Source organism: Mirounga leonina, unplaced genomic scaffold (genome assembly GCF_011800145.1).
Source record: "Mirounga leonina isolate KUSES-001 unplaced genomic scaffold, KU_Mleo_1.0 Mir_201, whole genome shotgun sequence".
NCBI classification, from domain to species: domain Eukaryota; kingdom Metazoa; phylum Chordata; class Mammalia; order Carnivora; family Phocidae; genus Mirounga; species Mirounga leonina.
This window is the reverse complement of record NW_023270504.1, coordinates 26,298,189-26,314,487: the sequence shown is the minus strand read 5'-3', so window position 1 is coordinate 26,314,487 and position 16,299 is coordinate 26,298,189.

Genomic DNA, 16,299 nt, shown 5'->3' with positions numbered 1-16,299 from the left:
ATTCAACTATAATTATTAGATGAAAAGAATGTTGTGTACAATTTCATGGGGTTCTTTTGTCCACATTTTTTCTCATCTTTTCTAAAACTCCCAAGCTAGGCAGCCAGAGTGACCCAAACTTTACAGCTTGAAGATGAAGCTATAAAATTACAACAATAGGCCAATCTTCACATTCTCAAAAATATGCATTCCAGTCTGGACGCTATGGCATATTTCTGGAGCAGCTGGCTTTCCCATCTTCCGTCTCCAGCTAGTCTTACAGCTTCCAGACTGCCAAGAGGCGATCCTTTTTAAAAGTCCTCTGCAGATGGAGGTCATCACTCTGCAGGCAAGCACATATCAAGACTGGAATGTTCTTATTTTTGTCTCAGTTCCATCCATCATGATAGATGTAGTTTTAGGCCTTCTGCCCTTCTTCTGTCACCATAGACTTGTGTCCCATAGAGAACAAGTCGTAAATGCTGCAGGATCTTCTCTGGTTCTTCTGGACAGGATTTTGAGCGGGAAGTTTCCACGACAGGCCGGAGGGTAATGCTGGATCTCAAACACGGACCTTGGGTGCCACCTGGTGGGTATATGCTATATTGCAGCCACCTGTCCTAACAGTCCACAGTTAGGTAGAAAGGAGCACTACTGTGCAATACAGACATTTTAGATTTGTTTCCATCACTGAAGGTAATTGGCCAGCACAGGGATCAAACCCACCAGGATATCCAGGTCAGGAGAAGGGGATTTAAGAAGGTGGGAGGATTGTGTTCAGTGTGAATCGCCCACCTCACCCAGAACCCAGAAATGGTGACTTGACTCATCTTTGATTAGAGCTTCACGGTGCCGACAGCATTGTCCTCACCACGGGGGCTCTGCTAATCATGACAGTGACCCCACTCCACTTTCCTGTCTTTCCGTTATACTTTTTCAAAGTACTTGTGCTATTTGAGCCTGACGGTAAGCCAGCAAGTTGGGCAAGGACAGCATTATTCTCCCAACTATTTTGTAGGGAAGTTGGAATGTCCTGTCCCAAACCAGAGTGCGAAGGATGTCAGTCTCCTTCCCTTCTGCTTTCCCAGTTTTGCTCCTTCCATGCTGCAGTGGTTTCTCTCGTCTTTCTCTCCAGCCTCGCTTTCCTGCCATGGTGAGGTTTCCGATCTCTCGCTGCCGTGAGGGCAGTGATGCTCATTCGTCTCCCCTCATCTCTTCTCCTTTAGTTCACTTTCCATAGTGGAGTCAGATGTGCTTTTAAGACAAAGACCCAATCATACCACTACCCCAATTTCAGAAATGAAAAACAGAACTTTCATGGTTTCCTTAGAATCCTGCACAGCATCCCTGACCCCTGACAATGCTAATTGCCTCGTCCTCAGCTTCTCACCCCCTCTACTTCCTCTGCCCCCATTCCCACCCCCACACCTAGTCTGAGCCCCAGACATGGAGATCACTGCTCCCCATGCTCCCAACATCCTGCCACTGCCCACCTCCTTGATTTCTTCTCAGACCTTGTCTTCTTCAGCTTATCCCTGTTCAGCTCCAAACCCACCACCAGCTGATAATTGTCTTTGCTCCTCCAGGTCCATTCTCCCCTTCTCCTTTGCTCTGGAGACCATCACCTAGTCCATTGCTATTTGCATTTCAGTAAGATTTACCATGAACCCTGCACTAATAGGAGCTCAGAGGAAGGGCAAAGAGAAAGGCTAGGATGCCCCCCCATTCTCTGTTGTGATCTGGGGTGACTACACTCCCCTTCCTGAGCCCCAGTCCTGCAAGCCTCTGTCTCCATAACTACAGCACCTGAGTTCTGTGCATCCTACTTCCCTGCCATCCACCTGCTCCTTCAGACCCAGGGACTTAGGGGCTGCCCACCAATACCAAGGCCTTGCTGGCCCCCTTCTCACTGCCCGCACCTCCCTTCAGCTGCCCCTTCTCAGTGTTGCTGTTCTGCCAGGAGCACCTCTCACATGAGGCCTTTCCTGCACCCTTCTTCCTTCTTCCTTCAGGGTGACAATTGTCATCCCCACACCCAGTGCTGCACACTCGTGCCTTTCACTCACACTCCCTTACAGGATTAGCTGTGTGCACGATTAGCAGCTCCACTTTTGTATCCATGGTCCCCAATATATGATCTGGCATGCAGTGTGAGGTCAAAGTGCTTGTTGAATGAAGCAATTCAGACACAACAGAGACATTTTGTAGGAAAGACTGTGGCACTGATGATTTCAACATTTTGGGTTTGAATTTTATGTGGTTCCATTATTTTTATGTAGATCCCAGGGCACTGACTCCACCCTCATTCTCATGAGTCATTGCCCTGGTTCCACTTGGGGGGGGGGGGCCATGGGCAACATCACCCCTGCTCAAGAACACACAGGCTCTTAGTGGCACAGTTTTGGGGAGAAAGTCCAATTATAGATAGGAGTCATTCCCCTGCGAGGCCTCAGGATCTTGCACCCAAGCCTTGAGGGAGAGGGGCTGCCTGGACTGAGAGAATGTCAGGTCAAAGGGATGTGTGCTGACAAGTCAGGGTTATCATCTTGGTTTTTCGCACTTTAATCAGGCGCGTGCTGCGAAATAGTAATCACACTGAGCTTCTAAGTGGGGAGGCACTGGGGCTAGCAAAGGGCACTGTCTGGGTCTCCTGAATGCACCCCCAACGCCACTGAGCTCAAGGGCAAAGCTTTCTGGAGACCACCAGGAAGGAGAACCCCAGGGGTGGGTGCTGAGTGGGTTGTTGGGAATGAAGGGTGAGAATGACCTTTCATTTCATAGGAGACGGGCCAAGCCTCGGAGACGTTGTGTATTGTGCTGTTCAGCCTCCCACCCCCCATTTAGGATTCAGAGGTGTGCACAGAAAGGTGATGAATTGGCACTGCCTCTCTGTGCATAGGGCCCACCTCTCCATGATAGTGCACCCCCAAGCGTACTCTGTAGTACCTGCTCCCCATCCTTTCTCAGGCTGCTGTTCCTTGAATTCCTGCAGCCTGAGTTTCTGCAGAGCACAGTAGCTCTTGCTTGTGTGGGCTGGTGGCAGAAACTGTGGGCAAATCTGTCCTAAGGATCTGCTTTACTTGTTGCCAAAGGGATTGCAGAAGGATCAGGGAAGGGAGGCTTAGAAGGGAATCTGGGAGGGTGGCCTGAGATTCAACATTCCTCATGAGTGATCTGGAGATGCAGAATTCCGTGCACCTAGGAGGTATTTAACTAAAATTTGGTGAGTGAATGAAAAGGGCAAAGCCACAGTCACCAGGGATGAGTTGACTTTATATACCCCACTGCTACCATCACAATGGTCACAGTACATACCCTTTGTAAGTCCCTGTAAGTACCCTGTAAGGCCCATGGCTGGGCCTTTGCCCTTTGCTCTGTTTCTCTGTCAATATTTGGACACTTCAGTTGGCCTCTTGCTTTTCCTCTAGCATCCTTGCTGAGCATCTTTCCTCCTGCAATCTTGTTTCTTGGCCCTGAGCATGAGGTGGGGCATTGAGCCGTCTCCCCATGTTGCTATATTGGGATTTCTAAGCCTGTTATTGTGAATAAAGTGATATTTGGCTTCATATTCTTACTCTGAAAAGAGGCTCCATTTTACTGACCATATTTTTAGTTCCCCTGTGGTCACTTAGAGAGTTGAAAAGGCTACAGACTTGCCTCACACACAGAGCAGCATGTTTGTGTGCAGTGACCTTTATACATGGGGTTGGCCTTTGAGGTGGATATTTCAATGGATTTGGCCACCACTGTTGCCTCCTCAAGGCCCTGAGATAAATGCACAAAGTGTAGGTTTTCCTACGGGCTATTGGGAAGATATAGCTCTGTCAAGACCCAACCAAAAATGTAGGGAGTGATGGGGTATATTCCATGCCCCTTACCAAATGTAGAGAGAGGGAGTCATAGGACCGTAGAACAGCTGAATCAATAGCAAATTGCACCAGTCCTGTGCTTTACTCATGGCAGACTGGCTGGGCCACTGAACTACTGTTAAGCATGGCTGAGTTGAGCCATCTCCTGCAGGGGTCCCTCTGCTCTTAGGTGTCCACTAGGCACTCAGGAGTTGACAAGTGGAGAGGTGTCTAGAGTAGTGCCCCCTGTGCAGGGACATCAGTCTGGACATTCTTTCCACACCCCTTCTTCCCTCCAGTGGCTGGGTGGTCTAGATGGCTCCTATGTCAGGAGGTGGACGTCCATGTGGAAGCATTGCTATCTCCCTGCTGGCTGTGACACCAGCCGATCAGACCCTGCGTGATACTGTACTTACTGCTCCAAACGCCCTGCCACGAGCACCGTGCTAGACACAGGAGTACCCTTCAGCTTCCATGGCTCCTGGGGATGACTATGCTTGGGTTTTTTTGCCTCAGGAAGGGAAGTCTCAATACCATGAGAAGGGGGAGGGGGACCAACTCACTGACTTGCACTAACTGTCCCTCAGGACTGTCCCTCAGGAAAGATGTCAACCAGGGCACCCCAAATGTCCAGGCACATCTTTCACATATGGTGACCTGTTCCACGTGCTGAATCTACCACCCACTATAGCCATGCCCGGGTCTCCTGTCATTACAAGGCTCTCCTGGTAGGTCCTGGCTTCCTGGTCTACAGGACTCAGGCCTGAGTCAGCCATGCAGGGAGACTCTTCTTTTCTCCAAAACCACTCAGATTCCTCCAGTCATTGGAAAATACTTGGCAGCAGGTTCTGGTGAGCCTCTTCTTGACTTCCCACCGCAGCCACAAATGCTGATCTTGTTCTACTTCCCAAACTCATGCTTAGGGCCAAGGAACAAGGATGCAGGAGATATACATTTCCTAGTACTTTTTTTTAAAGATTTATGTATTTATTTGAAAGCGAGAGGGAGGGAGCGTGAGTGGGGGAGGGGCAGAGGGAGAGACTCTCAAGCAGACTTCCCACTGAGCATGAAACTCGTGCTTAGGAAGTCAGTGGCTGATGTTCCCTGACTCTGAACACTGATGTGGTGAATCTTGCTACTAGCTTGCCATGTCACACAACTGGAACGCAAAGCTTGAACCAGCTCCCTGATTCTTAGAGGGGAGGGCCTGGTGCTCTGCACAACCACAAATGCTGAGCCTGTCCAGATGGGGTGGGAGCCACATCTTGCCACGTTGTTCTGTAGATGTATCCTGACCCCTGATCACACTGCGGCTTCACTAATCAGACAACCCAAACCCCACTGGTGCTTCACTAATCAGCAACCCAAACCCCACCACTCAAGAGTTGAGATGCCTGTCTTGGACCCTACAACCAGCCCTATCAGATCTCTGGTGCTGTCCTAGAAGGCAGTGGACAATGAGGTCCTGCTCATCTTCCCATCCTCACCTCCATGAGTTTCCTCAGTGAACATTACTCCCACAGGAGGGGTGTGTGTACTCACACAGTGTCTAATATTCTGCTATATTTCTGCCTGATCCTTTTTCCAGTGTTTGTGTGTGTGTGCATGTACATGTGCGGACACGTGGGTGTATTTAAACAAAATTGGAATCATGGGACACATAGAGATTTACTTTAATTAATTAATGTTTTATTTTGGATAATTTAAATGTTTTATAGAAGAGTTGCAAAAGTAGTACAGAGTTCTTGAAGGTTATAGTTTCCCTAAGGTTAACATCTCAGATAGCCATAACATCTCAGATAGTACATTTGTCAAAACCGAAGAAATTAACATCAATTCATTACTATTAATTAAATGACAGACTATATTCAGATTTCACTAGTTGTTTTTTTTTTTATAATTATTAATGTCCTTTTTATGTTCCAGGATCCAATACAAGATACTACATTGCATTTAATCATCATGTCCCCTCAGTCTTCTAGTTTCTCAGCCTTTCCTTGTTTTCCATGACTTCGACAGTTTTCAAGAGTACTAGTCAAGTATTTCATAGAATGTCCCTCGGTTCAGTTTGTCAGATGTTTTCTCATGATTAGATTCCAAGGGAAGAAGATCACAGAAATGAAGTGCCCTTCTACTCACATCATACCTGAGGGGACATGAAAGCAACAACACCTACCCCCTTGGTTATAGGGGTGTCCTCCAGGTTTCTCACTGTAAAGTTACTGGTTTTTCCTTTCCGTATGCTATTGTTTGGGAGTGAGTCACAAAGTCTGGCCCACACTCAAGGGGAGGGGAATCAAGCTCCACCTCCTGGGGAGGGAAGGAAGATATGTGTGGATATTATTTGGAATTTTTCTGTAAGGAATATTTTTCTTTTCTCCCCCATTTATATGTTTACTTGTTCAATCATATATTTATATCACTATGGGGTCATGGATATGTATTTTGTTTTGAGAGGTTATAGTCTAATACTATCATTATTTATTTTGTCATGCAAACTGTCCCAGTTTTGACCTTTGGTATTTCTTTAAGGTTAGCTCCTGTGTCCTTTTGGCATGTCCCTAAACTCCCCATCCTTTTTCTGGACACTCTTCCTTACTTCTGGCCCTACAAGGTACTCTGGGTTCATCTTGTATTTTCACTACAGAGCCCTACAATCAGACATTTCTCCTAGAAGCTGTGGTTTCTTTCATTGGGAAGTGATAGTTAAACCCCAAGATCTGGGCACTGGGGATGTTCATTGCTACTGGGGTGCTACTGCTGCTAAGCCCTCTCAGCAGACAAAGCTAGGAAATACATGGACGTATACTAACCTACGTTTATATGCATACCTGTCATTACTTCTGTATCTGTTTATCTGTATAAATAAACGTAATTTCACAGGTTATCTCCAACTTGAACCCAGTACAGGATTCAAGCTAGCTTTCCACCCTTACTTATTTGAAATTTCTTTCTCCAACATTGAGAAATGTGGCTTCCCTTATCCACAACTTGTTTACTTACTTGTTCAACCCTAATGTATGGGGAAAGTAGTTTCAAAATTGTTAACCTATACCCCAGCACACTGAGTTTAATATACCAATGTTTTTCTTCTTTTAGGTAATGTAAGTTTTTTGGAAGGATCAAATCAAAGTGTAAGGTTTGAATTTTCACAGAATGAGCACATTCTGTTAACCTACACCCAGATCAAGAAACAAAACATCACCCAAATTCCAAAAGCTCCCATGGGCCCTTTGCCAATCACTTCTCCCCAAAAAGAGAAAGCACAAGTGTGGCTTCTCGTACCATAGGTGGGTTTTGGCTGGATTTGGAATTTTATAGACATGGAATCACACTGTATTGTGTCTGCTTCTTTTGTTTGATGCTTTGCTTATGAGATCCTTCCCTGTTGTTGCAGGTAGTTATGGTTCATTCATTCCATATGTCCTGCTTTCTTTTTTTCTTTAATTTTTAAAATTTTATTATGTTATGCTAGTCACCATACAATACATTTAGTTTTTGATGTGGTGATCCACGATCCATTGTTTTCATATAACACCCAGTGCTCCATGCAGTACGTGCCCTCCTTAATACCTATCACCGGGCTAACCCATCCCTCTCCCCTCTCCCCTCTAAAACCCTGTTTGTTTCTCAGTCCATAGTCTCTCATGGGTCATCTCTCCCTCCGATTTCCCCCCCTTCATTTTTCCCTTCCTTCTCCTAATGTCCTCCATGCTATTCCTTATGTTCCACAAATAAGTGAAACCATATGATAATTGACTTTCTCTGTTTGACTTATTTCACTTAGCATAATCTCCTCCAGTCCCATCCATGTTGATGTAAAAGTTGGATATTCATCCTTTCTGATGGCTGAGTAATATTCCATTGTATATATGGACCACATCTTCTTTATCCATTCATCTATTGAAGGGCATCTCGGCTCTTTCCACAGTTTGACTATTGCGGACATTGCTGCTATGAACATTGGGGTGCATATGGCCCTTCTTTTCACTACATCTGTGTCTCTGGGGTAAATACCCAGGAGTGCAATTGCTGGGTCATAGGGTAGCTCTATTTTTAAATTTTTGAGGCACCTCCACACTGTTTTCCAAAGTGGTTGTACCAACGTGCATTCCCACCAACAGTGTAAGAGGGTTCCCCTTTCTCCACAACCTCTCCAACATTTGTTGTTTCTTTCCCTGTCCATTTTTGCCATTCTAACTGGTGTAAGGTGTTATCTCAATGTGGCTTTCTTAAGATTATATCATGAGCTGTTTTTCTTGGTCTTAAATATTTCTCTACAATATGATTTTAATGCCTATATAATATTTTATAGTATGATTATACCGTAAACTATTTAATCATCCCCATATTGCCAGTTATTTAATTGTCCTCTAGTTTCTACATCATAAATAATGTTGGCCAATGGTACTTTAAGAAGATTGATAGGAGAAGAATATAATAATTCTAATGGCTCAAAATCAGTCAAACCACATATGGAGTTTTGCATTACATTCTGGCCTTAGTGGCCAGAGCATATCCAGAGAGTTTATGAGGGTGGTGAGGATTCTGGAAACTATGACTTATGAATCTTAGCTGGTTGAATGGAGACTATTTGGCATGGGGGTGTGCAAGTGAAACACTATTTGAAAGGGAGTAAACTTATTCTGTATTATAAAGTTTTAGTCCTCATATTTAACTAAGAGAAGGCATTTTTCCCCCTAGCATAAGGGAGGTAACCAATCATCTAAACTAGGACACATCTGAGGGTGAAAGAAGCATGAGTCATAATTACACCCAAATAACAGACCTACACTGGGGATTTCCCAGGCACACCAGGATGCTGATAATCACCCTGGGAAGGGAGAAGTCTTTCCTAATGAGCAGAGACTGACTGAGAAATGGAAAGGTTGACTCACAGTGCTGACCCTCCATTATTTAAGGCCTAGTGTATTGTTAGGCATGAATGTACAGAGATTCCCTGCTTTGGGTTGGAGGTTACTGGATGTTACTAGTTACCAGATGACTTCCAAGTTGCCAGATTGTCATCAGATGACATTCTAGCTCTAAACACCCATAATCCAACTTAGAAAATAATCACGGGCATTGCTGAGATGATTAAATGAGATTCACATTTCTTTCTTCCAGGTCCTTATGGTGCTCAAACATTGTGTGTGGTCTAAGAGGAGAGGAGGATGATGATACAAAGGTGCTAAGTGTTACATTCAATGCTCTGTGTTGGTTCATGGAAGATTCCATCGGAGCTGCAGAGAATTGTAATGTCTTATGCAGGTTAAACCAGTTAGACTTTTTTAGTTTTAAGAAATGAGTCACTGTGATTGACATAAATAAGCCAGAGGCTCATCTATATAGGTGCCCTTCAATTCCATGAGGGATCCCTCTATCTTGATAAGACATTTCACCCCACCCCTTTTAAAACTTTTTTGTTTTAGGATAATTTTAGGCTTACAGAAGAGTTGCAGAAATAATGAGAATTCCCACATATCCTTTACCCAATCGTCTCTACATTAACATTTTACAGAATCATACCACAATGAACCCAATGAGGAAGTTAACCTTGGTGCACTACTATCACATGAACTGCAGATTTTATTCAAATTTTGCCATTTTTCCATGATCTAGTCCAGAATTTCACTTTGCATTTAGTTGTCATGTTTCCTCCAATATCAGTTTGTTCTTGTCTTTCAGATCTGGACAGTTTGGAAGAGTACTGGTCAGACAGTGTCTAAGATGTCTCTCAATTGTGTTTCTCTGATGTTTTTTTCATGTTAATCTTTCTGAGTTAAGGTTACTGACTGTTGAGAATATCACCATAGAAATGATGTTGGGTCCTCAAAGGAAATAGTCAACAAAACCAAAAGACAACTGACAGAATGGGAGAAGATATTTGCAAATGACATATCAGATAAAAGGCTAGTATCCAAAATTTATAAAGAAGTTATCAAACTCAACACCCAAAGAACAAATAATCCAATCAAGAAATGGGCAGAAGACATGAACAGACATTTTTCCAAAGAAGACATCCAAATGGCCAACAGACACATGAAAAAGTGCTCAACATCACTCGGCATCAGGGAAATACAATTCTAAAACCTCAGTGAGATACTACCTCACACCAGTCAGAATGGCTAAAATTAACAAGTCAGGAAACAACAGATGTTGGTGAGGATGTGGAGAAAGGGGAACCCTCCTACACTGTTGGTGGGAATGCAAACTGGTGCTGCCACTCTGGAAAACAGTATGGAGGTTCCTCAAAAAGTTAAAAATAGAGCTATCCTATGACCCAGGAATTGCACTACTGGGCATTTACCCCAAAGATACAAATGTAGTGATCTGAAGGGGTACGTACACCCCAGTGTTTATAGCAGCAATGTCCACAATAGCCAAACTATGGAAAGATTCAAGATGTCCATCAACAGATGAATGTATAAAAAAGATGTGGTATATATACACAATGGAATATTATGCAGCCATCAAAAAAACCCCAAATCTTGCCATTTGCAACGACGTGGATGGAACTAGAGGGTTTTATGCTAAGCGAAATAAGTCAATCAGAGAAAGACATGTATCATATGATCTCACTGATATGAGGAATTCTTAATCTCAGGAAACAAACTGAGGGTTGCTGGAGTGGTGGGGGGTGAGAGGGATGGGGTGGCTGGGTGATAGACATTGGGGAGGGTATGTGCTATGGTGAGCACTGTGAATTGTGTAAGACTGATGAATCACAGACCTGTACCTCTGAAACAAATAATACATTATATGTTAAAAAAAAAAAAGAACATAGTAGGAAGGGAAAAATGAAGGGGGGCGGGAACCGGAAGGGGAGATGAACCATGAGAGACTATGGACTCTGAGAAACAAACTGAGGGTTCTAGAGGGGAGGAGGTGGGGGGATGTGTTAGCCTGGTGATGGGTATTAAAGAGGGGAGATATTGAACTGAGCACTGGGTGTTATACGCAAACAATGAATCATGGAACACTACATCAAAAGCTGATGTTGTAATGTATGGTGATTAACATAACATAATAAAATTAAATTAAAAAAAGAAAAAGCAAGAGAAATGAAAAAAAAAGTGATGCTGTTTCCTTCATAGTGCATTGTGTCAGGGAGCATGTGATACTGCTATGTCTTGTTATGGGTGGTGTTAACCTTGATCACTGTCTTGAGGTGGTGTTTTCCAAGTTTCTTCACTGTAAAGTTAAATTTCCCTTTTGTAGTTAACAAATTTTACTTTGATATCATCCAAATACCATTTTCCTTCTTAAAAACTTGCTCACTAATTTTAGCATTCTTCATAAATCAACTTTTTCTTTTAAGCTGAATCACACGAATTCCTGAGGAAAAATGCATAAGTGCAGAGAGCATACTTCCTGGCTTTCTACAGTCATCTATCTGCCTTTCTTTTTCTGTCACTTGGATCAGCTTTTTCTCTTTAGGTTTGCTTCATGCTTCTCTCTCTGCATGGCTGTCTCTGCTTTCCAGTTTGTATGGTGGAGAGTGAGGCTACCATCAGCATCTCTCCTCAGTTTAAGAGGTCAGTCCAAGGAGATGAACTCTTTTAGGGTCAAGCCCAAACCCCCAGGGAAGGGACTCTGGTTGATCCAATCTGGGTCAGTAACCAAGCCCTGGCCCATTAATTTGCACCCAAAGATGCAAAACCAAGTTGCTTATATACATCTACTTGGAACCACCTTAGTATTGGGATGTGGTGGAGAATATTCCCTAGAAATCTTTGTGAGATGAGAAGCCCCCCAGGGGTCCACAGCAAGTCTGAGGCATAGTCAAAATTAGAGCACAGTTGTCCTGACTTCCCAAGCAGTGTGAGTTTCTCTTCAACACCCTTACCCACGTTAGGCACTGAATCAAAGACAACTTGACTTTCTGTCTTGATCAGACTCAAGAGAGAGAGTGGTATCTTATCCCAAATCTTGGAAATAAATATGAAATTACAGTTGGGTAAGGAAGGGAGATGGAGGGTTGAAGGTCCCTAATATTCCCTGGATTTAAAGCTCTCTTTGGTAGATCTGTGGAGCTGAATTATCCATCCAGCTGTGTTACCCTAATTCTCTAAAGACATGGAACTAAAACCCAAAAGCTAATCCCTTAATGGGATTGAACTTAAAATGCAGCAGATTTTCAGAAATGATTGGGAAATCTTTTCTGAAAGGAGAGATGCCTGGATCAGATTCTTCAAGGAAGGAAAGCAAAGCATACCTCCCTGGTTCAGCAGGGAGAAAAAGGAGGGGTGGGTGCATATAAGGAAGAAACAATGCTTAGCAGCATTTCCTAGATTCCTGATTCATAGTTTCCCTCTGATGTCAGGAATGGAGCATCCTTTTCTCCTCTGGCAGCTTGGTTATGGCACTAAGAAATTCAAGATAAATGGGACGCTCTGTGAACAGACCCTGGAACAGCTGGACATTGCTGGACACAACTGCAATGATTAGTCAAATACATCTGGTTCACTTCCCCAGAGGTTTAGCAATGGCGGGAAGTCCAGTAAAGATATTCCAATTGGCCACTGCCAGGCTGAGCTCCCAGGAGTCCAAACACTGGGCTGGGGAGGTTGGGTTTCTTCCATGGGAGCAGAGGAGGGAGAGTGGCAGGACAGCCAGCTGTACACCTTAGTCTTTCTTGCCTGCAAATTAATGGGCCAGGGGACAACCTTCCAAGAAAGTTGGGGGATTGCCTGGAAGAATTTGGAAGATTTTTCATGTTTGCATTTTGGGAGCACACCAATGGTCTCCAGTGAGAAACTCTAGAAACTCATGAGAACTTTCTAGCCTGCAGTGTGACAGATATTTGTTCTATAATGACCAGGTTGAGGGACTCTTAGCTAGAGGTTAGAAGACTTAGAATCAGGGCTGTTTTATATCATGCAAGAGTTTAGCAGTCTTGGCAAAAGACTTAAGTCTCTTCTGAAATTCAATTTTCTCAGCTATAAAATAAGAGCAGTAATACCAGCTTCCAGGACTGTTATGAACATTATATGAAATCTTGGGCATAGAGAAGTTTGCTAGAAAAGCCTGAGCCATTTTGGTGGTGGATGAGATCATTTAAAATATAGCTGAGTGTCACATCTCCATGGGGACAGGCGACACGGAGAACTGAAACCCATGGAAGACTCAGATATCTCCATTTTAGCCTCTAGTGTCAAACTGTAAAAAATTATTTAGCTCTTTTTTTTATAAAGAGAATATATAGGCAAAAAGACATGTTGGATATCCATACCTTAATTTCCACTCAGAGGGATCGCTGACTAGAAGGTCATAGAGGAAAGGTATGGATCTAATGATTACATTTGACTGACTGAGGTTCAGAAAAGGGACCAGACTTTGGCTACAAGATCATAATTTAGAGCAGGGCTTGCCATTAAGCTCTCATGGGCAAGTGATTTTTGGTTCCAACACTCTGCAATTCCCTAAGCTGAGACTATTAAGAGTCCAGTAACTAAGTAATTTACTCGTGTTTTACCTTGGTTTCTCAATATGGCCCTAGTCACCTCCAGACCTCAAAGGGGTGACTCTTGAGAAAAATGCCCAGGAGCATTGCCCAAGGAGTTACACGAAGTCACCCTAGAAGTTAAAATAAACATGTGTGGAGGAGGGGCAGATGGAGGCAGCTGGAGGGGAGGGAGGAGATCATTTGGTTGTAGTGCCCTGGTCTGCAGATGTGCCCACAGGGTATGGGCACTGGAAAGGGGAGGGACAAAATGACAAAACAGGGTGCAGCCACAAGGGCCTCTTTGAGAAGAGGGAGCGTGACATGAGGAAGGACTCTTTTATGTAGTTTGCTCCATTTAGGGCATATTTGTCAGCAGGACCATGAGTCAGAAGGAAAAGGGTCTTTTCTAACCTAAAAATAAAGCCATAGGAACGGAGCAATCAAGGGAGGGTTTGTGGCTTGACCTTTTCTATTTCTGAATGTGTGTGAAGCATGTGTGTTGTGGGGGAGGAGGAAGTATGGTGGACATGAAGGAGAGCCAAGAGACTCCAGCCCTAATCCCAAGAAGTTATGTTGGTGAAGTGAGCACTTGGTGGCAGCGATGGTTACCTAAAACTAAAAACCAGAATTCCAGCCCTGGCAGATTCTGGTTTGCTAAGGACCCAGCATCCCAAATCTTTATCCCTAATCTACTCTACTGTCCATCCCTTAGCCACAGTGCATACACATAGGCACCCAACCCCTTCACAGGTGTGCTGCCAAATTTTGTTCCATGTCTAAAACTGACTTGGGGTTCATTGAGGATGCATACTACCCTGGTGATGTCCACCTGAACTGAGGCATATCACAGGATGGGAGGCATAGCATGAGGACAGACTGTCATCACAACATGCAAGAATTCTACTCATGGGTGTCAAAGAGCAAACCAGGGTGGAGAAGGCAACACAAGGTTAGTGCAGTCATGGAGGATGCAACTTAATCCCTTCTAGTATACAGCCCCCAAATCTAGTGTATGAATTTCTTCCCCAAGGACAAAAATGGCTGGAAACCACAGTCAAACAATTTTGCAGATAGGTGCAGAAAACCCTTGAGGTCATATCCTGTTTACCTTCCTCATCTCCTGTGCTTTCTCATCAGAAAGCAAGTATTTGTCTGTGATCCCCGCTGAGTGTAGTATCTCACAAAGCCTCAGAATTCCTGGAAATCAATGAAGACAGTGATATGAAAGAGCAAGAACAGAACACATTTCACTTTCTTTTCTACTCACCATGCTGTGACTACCCACCCACCCACCTCATGCTCTTCCTTGCTCCTAACCTGCCCCTCTGGTTCCTCTGGATAAATCTCACTCATCCTGGAAAGGCCATTCCCCTCCACCCTTCCTATGGAAACCTTCCGCAAATGCTCCATCCCACACTGCTCTTTCCTTCCTCTCAATCCCCCCCCCCCCCCCCCCCACTCTATGCCACTCAGTGCTAGCACTTACTGATAGGCTGTTCTGTTGTCTGCCACTGTTTTGCCGTAGGGGAACTTGTGACCCTAACTAAGCTGGGCAAGAATGAGGCATCAGACCTTGGTCTAAGTCCCAGGCAAACACTTGCACTCTCTACAGACAGCATCACTTTCTTGTCAGTAAAATGGGGTTAATCATATCCCTCTCATGGAATTCTTATGAGAAGGAAATGAGGAAAAGTATGTAAAGGACTTAAAATAATAGCTGGTACATAATAACTTTTTAAAAACACAATCTAGGGGCAGCTGGGTGGGGCAGTCAGTTGAGCATCTGACTCTTGATTTCAGCTCAGGTCATGATCTCAGGGTTGTGGGATTGAGCCCCGCATTGGGCTCCATGTTCAGTGCCAAGTCTGCTTGTCCCTCTCCCTCTGCCCCTCCCCCCATCTCAAATAAATAAATACAATCTTTAAAAAATAAAAATTAATAAATAAAAACACTGGTATTTTTTGGTATTGTACCAAATATTGGTATCAAGAGGGTACAATTTGTTTAGATCCAAGACTCTCCCCATATATTACCCCTCATCACACTCATTGCATAATTAGTGGTCCAAAAATATAGGTGAAATAGAAGTATTACAGACCCTTCAATGGAGGGGCTGGTAGTGCCACTGATGCAAAGCTACTGAATGACTCTGTTAAAATGGCATACTCCTCAGCCCAATTTACCTCCTCTCCCCATTGAAGGAGGGGTGAGAACTCTGACACTGGCCTGCTTGGCTGAGTGTCTTGGGAAATGGCCCAAGAGTCAGAACATGAGCTCCCAGGAGCCTGGAGACCATGTGTTCCATGACCTTCCTGGGGCCTCTTGCAGCCTCACACTCCATAAATCTGAATTTGATTAGGACGGGCAATGACTGGAGATGCTCCCCAGTGAGGCGATGCCAAGAACCCTGCCTAGGAGGGTCTGTCAGCGCCTGTGATGAAGTAATCGGAGGGAGACAGCTGCATCTGTCCTGGTAAACAGATGAACTCAGTCAACAGCCTCATCAGCAACCAACACAGAGAGAAGCCACCCACAAGACCGTCTCACTCTCTGGCCAGAACATGAACCAGCTTATCCATTCCCTTCACATCGCACACAGGAAAGCCAATGTCTAGAGAGGTTGAAATGATTTGCCTGCACTTAACACCTATAGTGTGTGAAAAAACTCAGACCTAAGACAACAACCTTCCGAATCCCATTCCACTGTTCCTGGACGAGAATAAATTTGACAGAATCAATACAACACCTCCAAGCCTGACACTGCATGAGATACCCTGGGGGCCAGGGGCACTCCCAAAGTCACGCTATCCAATTTCTCGCCCCTTAGCAGAGGAGATTGGGTCCCAATACAGGTGACATGTTAGGTGCAAAGGGTCTCAGACTTGGACTGGTTGACTTGCACCATGACTGAGGCAGCTGGCTGTTTCTGAGTTTTTTGTTGTTTCTCTGTTGAGTGGGGAGAATAATTTGTGGCCCACTGTATCTGAGATTAAAAAAAAAAAAATCACTGAGTCCCTCAGTGTC